Genomic DNA, 7729 nt, shown 5'->3' with positions numbered 1-7729 from the left:
GAATCAAGAACAATACATTTAATGAAGGTGCTTGCAACGTCCTGGGTCAATCTTCCAAATATCCCCTCGTGCCATAATATCACATAATCAGGTTGACCGTCGGCCCCCATTCGTGCAAATGTCTCATTAAAGACAATAAGGCGACTGACAAAGAAGCTCCGATTGGTCCCTTGAGATACTAGGTTTTTCTGTTGTATCTACGCGGTTATGTGGTAGTTGCTAGGTCCTGCCATGCGCGTAACAGCTTACTTACGGAACAAATTACAATATCGCATACACTAATGTAAAGCATATCACCTAGGAACTCCAAAATTATTATCAGCTCAGTTTTGACCAAAATTGAGTTACTGGGTTTTGCCTTTGGACGGGAGTACTGTACTTCTGTTTCTTACATGAGGTGAATGTAAACAAATAGAATTGTAATATAATATACATGAGGCGGCTTGTCCAGAGTGTACACCGCCTTCCACCCGAATGCAGCTGAGATAGGCTCCAGCGACCCCCTGTGACCCCAAAAGGGACAAGCGGTAGAAAATGGATGGATGGATGGAATAAGCGACTACTAACATATCTGGCTACTTTTGTTGGTCTTACTGCAGCCTTATGGAGACTCTAATAAGCACTTATCACACTTCTCAACAACCACTGCCCTTGCTTGTGACATAGCAAAAACACAGTAAAGAAGCAATAGAAGAAAGTTCATTTGTATTTATAAGCATAATTGTGTTTTTTTTCCTAATATTTTTTTCTCTTCCACAAAACCAAAATACATTAACATGTGTCAAAGTCAGCACATGCAAATCAGACTATGGCAGGGGTCACCTATGCAGTGCCCGCGGGCACCAGGTAGCCCATAAGGACCAGATGAGTAGCCTGCTGGCGTGTTCTAAAAATAGCTCAAATAGCAGCACTCACCAGTGAGCTGCCTCTAATTTTTTAGATTTTATTTATTTACCAGCAAGCTGGTCTCGCTTTGCTCGACATTTTTAATTCTAAGAGGGACAAAACTCAAATAGAATTTGAAAATCCAAGAAAATATTTTGAAGACTTGGTCTTCTCTTGTTTAAATAAATTCATTTATTTTTTTTACTTTACTTCTTATAATTTTCAGGAAAACAATTTTAGAGGAAAAAATACCACCTTACCTTTAAAATGATTTTAGGATTTTTAAACACATATACCTTTTTACCTTTTAAATTCCTTCCTCTTCTTTCCTGACAATTTAAATCAATGTTCAAGTATTTTTTTATTTTATAGTAAAGAATAAGAAATACATTTTATTTTTATTCTTCATTTTAGCTTCTGTTTTTTCAACAAAGAATATTTGTGAAATATTTCTTCAAACTTATTATTTAAATTAAAAAAAAATATTCTGGCAAATCTAGAAAATCTGTAGAATCAAATATAAATCTTATTTCAAAGTCTTTGGAATTTCTTTTAAAATGTTTGTTCTGGAAAATCTAAAAGTAATAATGATTTGTCTTTGTTAGAAATATAGCTTGGTCCAATTTGTTATATATCATAACAACGTGCAGGTTGGATTTTAACCTATTTAAAACATGTCATCAAAATTCTAAAATTAATCTTAATCAGGAAAAATTACTAATGATGTTCCATAAATTATTTCTTTTAATTTTTTCAAAAAGATTCGAATTAGCTAGTTTTTCTCAATTTTTTTCGGTTGATTTTTGAATTTTAAAGAGTAGAAATTGAAGATAAACTATGTTTCAAAATGTAATTTTCATTTTTTTCGTGTTTTCTCCTGTTTTAAACCTTTAAATTAAGTGTTTTTTTTCATCATTTATTCTCTACAATAAACCTTCCGTAAAAGGAAAAAAAATGTACGACGGAATGACAGACAGAAATACCCATTTTTTATATACATACACATTTATTTATTAAAGGTAAATTGAGCAAATTGGCTATGTCTGGCAATTTATTTAAGTGTGTATCAAACTGGTAGCCCTTTGCATTAATCAGGACCCAAGAAGTAGCTCTCGGTTTCAAAAAGGTTGGTGACCCCTGGACTATGGTGTCATTCACCCCTAAACAGTACTGTGGGAAACTCCATGCACTGTGAGGATTTAAATTGCAATTCAAAGTACTTTTATGTTCAGATTTCCCAAACATAAATATATATTTCACAGCAGCTAACTGTTTAACCCACGGGTCTCCAACAATTAGTTCAACTGTTTACTGAGCATATGAGTACCATAGGTCCAAATAATATTTGTATGAATGAATCAGACATGATGCCTCTATTTAACTACAAATTACTACAAAATAGTATAAGACAATGACCGCTATGTTGAGTGCAGATCTGCATCTTAAATACAGTACAATTTAAATGTTGCCAGTCACATAAAGACTACATTTTTCCTTTTTGTCCAAGTACCTGCTTTAGTGATAAAACCCCAGACAAATACAAGGTACAGGTACACAATATGTTGCATTAACGTACCACTGATAGTCACACACGCACTAGGTGTGATGCATTTTGACCAATCCCCTTGTTCCACCCCCTGGGGGGTGAGGTGAGCAGTGAGCAGCAGCGGTTGGCACGCTCGGGAATAATTTTGGTGATCTAACCCCCAATTCCAACCCTTTATGCTCAGTGCCAAGCAGGGAGGTAATGGGTCCCGTTGTTATAGTCTTTGGTATGATCAGTGATGTTTTAACACAAAATGTGAGTTGTGGATACCAACAAATTAAAGTTCAGACAAAACAGGAATATTCCCTTTGGGTTAAAGAAGAACTTGCAAATAAATATTTAAAATAATTTTTAGCTTAGAAAATGTTGGAGACCCACGGTTTAAATTTTACAAACCTAACTGCTGTTTACCTTTTTTATTTTTTTTAGGTCCTTACCCTTTTATGAGTTAATCAAAAAGTAAGACTGAATCCAGATTTGGGGATGTGAACAAAGTTTATGACCAGAAGTAAATCAATTTGCATGAATAAACACACAAGTCATACTTAATGGTGTATCCAAAATCCCTCTACAATTTGTAACAAGCGAACAATTAAATATTGATACCTGAGACTCGCCAGCATGGTGTAGGCGGGCAATGTAGCAACAACAGCTTTTTTTTTTTTTAACGTAATTCACATCTTTTTTTTTTAATTATTCAAAAGCATATCACCCTAAACCCGGATAACGCACGCGAAATTTCGATATGTGATAAAAAGTATCTACCGCCCCCTACCTACGTGTTCTTATAATTACACCTGAAGGACAAAATGACAGATTTTTTTATTTTACTACCCTAAAATAGAAAAATCCAAACCTAGCATTGATATCAGATTTATTATTATTTTAATACAGTCTAGAAGCAAACGAAATACTATTTAAGTACTGTATATATCAGGGGTCACCATCCTTTTTGAAACCAAGAGCTACTTCTTGGGTACTGATTAATGCGAAGGGCTACCAGTTTGATACACTTAAATAAATGGCCAGAAATAGCCAATTTGCTCAATTTACCTTTGGTAAATAAATCTATGTATGGATTAAAAAAACTGGTATTTCTGTCCTTCGTACATTTTTTTCCTTTTACACAAGTTTTTTTTGTAGCAAATAAATGATGAAAAAAACACTTAATTGAACAGTTTAAAACAGGAGAAAAGACAAAAAAAAATAAAATTACATTTTTAAACAGTTTATCTTCAATTTTGAGTCTTTACAATTCAAAATTCAACCGAAAAAAAGAAGACAAACATTAGCTAATTCGAATCTTTTTGAAATTTTTTTAAAAAAGTATTTATGGAACATCATTAGTAATTTTTCCTGATCAAGATTAATTTTAGAATTTTGATGACATGTTTTAAATAGGTTAAAATCCAATCTGCACTTTGTTAGAATATATAACAAATTGGACCAAGCTATATTTCTAACAAAGACAAATCCTTATTTTTTCTAGATTTTCCAGAACAAAAAATTTAAAAGAAAATTCAAAATACTTTGAAATAAGATTTAAATTTGATTCTACAGAATATTTTTTTAGATTTTCCAGAATATTTTTTATTTTAATCATAAGTTTGAAGAAATATTTTACAAATATTCTTTGTTGAAAAAACAGAGGCTAAATTGAAGAATTAAATTAAAATGTATTCATTATTCTTCACAATAAACAAAAATAACTTTACTTGAACATTGATTTAAATTGTCAGGAATGAAGAGGAAGGAATTTAAAAGGTAAAAAGGTATATGTTTTTAAAAATCCTAAATTCATTAAGGTTGCAGCTGAGACTGGCCTCAAGACACCCGTGGACACACCCCTCCGACTATCAGGTTCTATTTAATCACACTAAAACACTAGCAACACAATAGAAAGATAAGGGATTTCCCAGAATTATCCTAGTAAATGTGTCTAAAACATCTGAATCCGTCCCAATGCAATCGCGTTTTTTTTAAAACCTTTTTTTTGTAGTCCTTCGCTATCAATATCATCATCCACAAATCTTTCAACCTCGCTCAAATTAAATGGGGAAATTGTCGTTTTCTCGGTCCGAATAGCTCTTGCTGCTGGAGGCTCCCATTATAAACAATGTGAGGATGTGAGAAGCCCTCACTCTTGTGACGTCATCGTCTGCGACTTCCGGTGAAGGTGAGGCTTTTTTATTAGCGACCAAAAGTTGCGAACTTTATCGTCGATGTTCTCTACTAAATCCTTTCAGCAAAAATATGGCAATTTCGCGCAATGATCAAGTATGACACATAGAATGGACCTGCTATCCCGTTTAAAAAGGAAAATCTCATTTCAGTAGTGATATACTGAGAGGGACAAGCGATGGTAAATGGATTGATATACTACAATCCCATGATGCATTGCGTGTTAGGCGGGCCTCATTTTCCAGTTTGCTAACTGTCGCACAAGCTAGCTGTTACGTTCCAGATGGCTCGAAGTCTAGGGATCATAGGGGAACGCAAGATAAAAGTGTATAAATCAAATGAGTTGTAAATTAAAGACACTGAAGACAAGAATTGGAAACAAAAAGTAGTGTATTGAAAAGTGACCAGGTGGTGGTGCGGGTACAACAAGGACACAACGCTAGCCTAGCTTGGGACTACTGGTGCTGTCAAAGAAATGAACAAAACATACCAAAATACACCACTAGAAAAGGAAGGTAAGCTGACTAACTAAAGCTATTTAATTAACATAAACCAAAAACCTACCTAACTACTCTAACCAAAGACGGGGTACAAAGCATACAAGGGTGACAGCCACCACTATGCCTGGTGTCTCTATACACAAACATTTATCCTACGTGTGTAGTGTATAGAGGCCTCTGTCCAACCTTTCCCAAGACTAGGCCGCAGATACTTACAAAAATTGGAAGGTCAAACAAAAAGGAAGACAACAAAACAGGTGGCACAAGTTTAGCAAAAAGCTTAAGAAAATTATTATAAAACAAAGTAGCGCCAAAGACAAAGTAGCGTCCCTCAAAACTCCACACAGCATGTCAGAAAAAGAATCCCCCAATCCAGTGGTGAACAGGTGGTTTTAAGCAGGTCAGGAGGATGAATGGTGGACCGGGATTGGCTGGCTGATCAACAGGTGAAATGAGGAGCAGCTGGGAACAGGAACCGGTTGATTGGCAGCAGAGGTCATGATTGAGTGTGACCTGTTCAAACAAAAGAAGAAAAAAAAAACACAAAAACAAACCACCACTATTATTCTCATTATGTCATTGGAATCAAGTTTTAAGTAAGTTAATTTTAAGATATACATCAGTGTTGTATGATACCAAATGTTAAACTAATATGGGAACGTATAGTTTGCTGTCTAATTGTGTGTGTTTATAAAAAAAAAAGACTCACGCTACTTTCTGATGTCTTTAGTAAACAGTGTCGACAAACTGTCCAATTTAATTTAAAGGCCTACTGAAATGAGATTTTCTTATTCAAACGGTGATAGCAGGTCCATTCTATGTGTCATACTTGATCCTTTCGCGATATTTGCCATATTTTTGCTGAAAGGATTTAGTAGAGAACATCCATGATAAAGTTTGCAACTTTCGGTGTTAAGAGAAAAGCCCTGCCTCTACCGGAAGTCGCAGACGATGATGTCACACGTGTGGGGGCTCCTCACATATTCACATTATTTTTAATGGGAGCCTCCAACAAAAAGTGCTATTTGGACCGAGAAAACGACAATCTCCCCATTAATTTGAGCGAGGATGAAAGATTTGTGTTTGAGGATATTGATAGCAACGGACTAGAAAAAAGAAAATGATTAAAAAAAAAGAAGTTAAAAAAAACGCGATTGCATTGGGACGGATTCCGATGTTTTTAGAGACATTTACTAGGATAATTATGTGAAATCCCTTATCTTTTTATTGTGTTGCTAGTGTTTTAGTGAGTTAAATAGTACCCAATAGTCGGAAGGGTGTCTCCACGGGTGTGTTGACGCGCAGTGCCTCAGGGGAGTCGACGGCAGCTATGGACGGCACAAGCTAAGCTTTTCTCCGGTAAGAACTGACTTTTTAACCACAATTTTCTCACCGAAACCTGCTGGTTGACGTTTGCTAGGGATCCATGTTGGCTTGACCGTGCTCTGATCCATAGGAAAGTTTCACCTCCAGGAATTTTAAACAAGGAATCACCATGTGTTTGTGTGGCTAAAGGCTAAAGCTTCCCAACTCCATCTTTCTACTGTGACTTCTCCAATATTAATTGAACAAATTGCAAAAGATTCAGCAACACAGATCTCCAAAATACTGTGTTATTATGCCGTTAAAGCAGACGACTTTTAGCTGTGTGTGTGAGCAGCGCTCATATTTCCTTAAAACCTGTGATGTCTTGCGTACACGTCATCATTACACGACGTTTTCAAGACGAAACTCCCGGGAAATTTAAAATTGTAATTTAGTAAACTAAAAAGGCCGTATTGGCATGTGTTGCAATGTTAATATTTCATCATTCATATATAAACTATCAGACTGCGTGGTGGGTAGTAGTGGGTTTCAGTAGGCCTTTATAGTGATCTACTGAGAGGGACAAGCGACAGTAAATGGATAGATATACTACAATCCCATGATGCATTGCGTGTTAGGCGGGCCTCATATTCCAGTTTGCTAACTGTCATACAAGCTAGCTAACGCATTATTCTCATTATCTCATTGGAATCAAGTTTTAAGTAAGTTCATTTTAAGATATACATCAGTGTTGTATGATATCAAATGTTAAACTAATATGGGAATGTATAGTTTGCTGTCTAATTGTGTATGTTTATAAAAAAAAAAAGACTGACGCTACTTTCTGATGTCTTTAGTTGGTAGTAAACAGTGTCGACAAACTGTCCAATTTAATTTAAACTATCCCAACAAATACATTAATTTCCATACTGCTTCGTTATCATCGTGTATTTTCATTGTGGATTATTTGAGGCAAAATAATCCTTAGAGGGCAGCATTTAGCCACGTTTGAGAGTGTATGCGTTTACGGTTTGTTTCGGCCGCCACCCTGTGGTGGGACCGTGTACTACATCAATATTTCTCCTGCAAAATCTGCTTCTCAAGGTGGGCTTTCACTCCTTCGAGCAGGTGGTCGCCACCTGTTGTTAACTGGATCTTCCAGGTTTACAATTCCAGGTGTAAAATTGAAGAAGACAGCCGCCTTTGTTCGGCGTGGAGCTGTAACATGACACGCTCGCTGAATGGGGCTGGGCTTGGTGAAGGAAGACAAGTCCAACCCTGCACGTCCTAAACCAGGTTGACGGCTGCATTG

This window comes from Nerophis ophidion, linkage group LG09 (genome assembly GCF_033978795.1).
Source record: "Nerophis ophidion isolate RoL-2023_Sa linkage group LG09, RoL_Noph_v1.0, whole genome shotgun sequence".
In the NCBI taxonomy this organism is placed as follows: domain Eukaryota; kingdom Metazoa; phylum Chordata; class Actinopteri; order Syngnathiformes; family Syngnathidae; genus Nerophis; species Nerophis ophidion.
The sequence above is the reverse complement of the archived record's forward strand: the minus strand, read 5'-3'. Positions refer to the sequence as shown.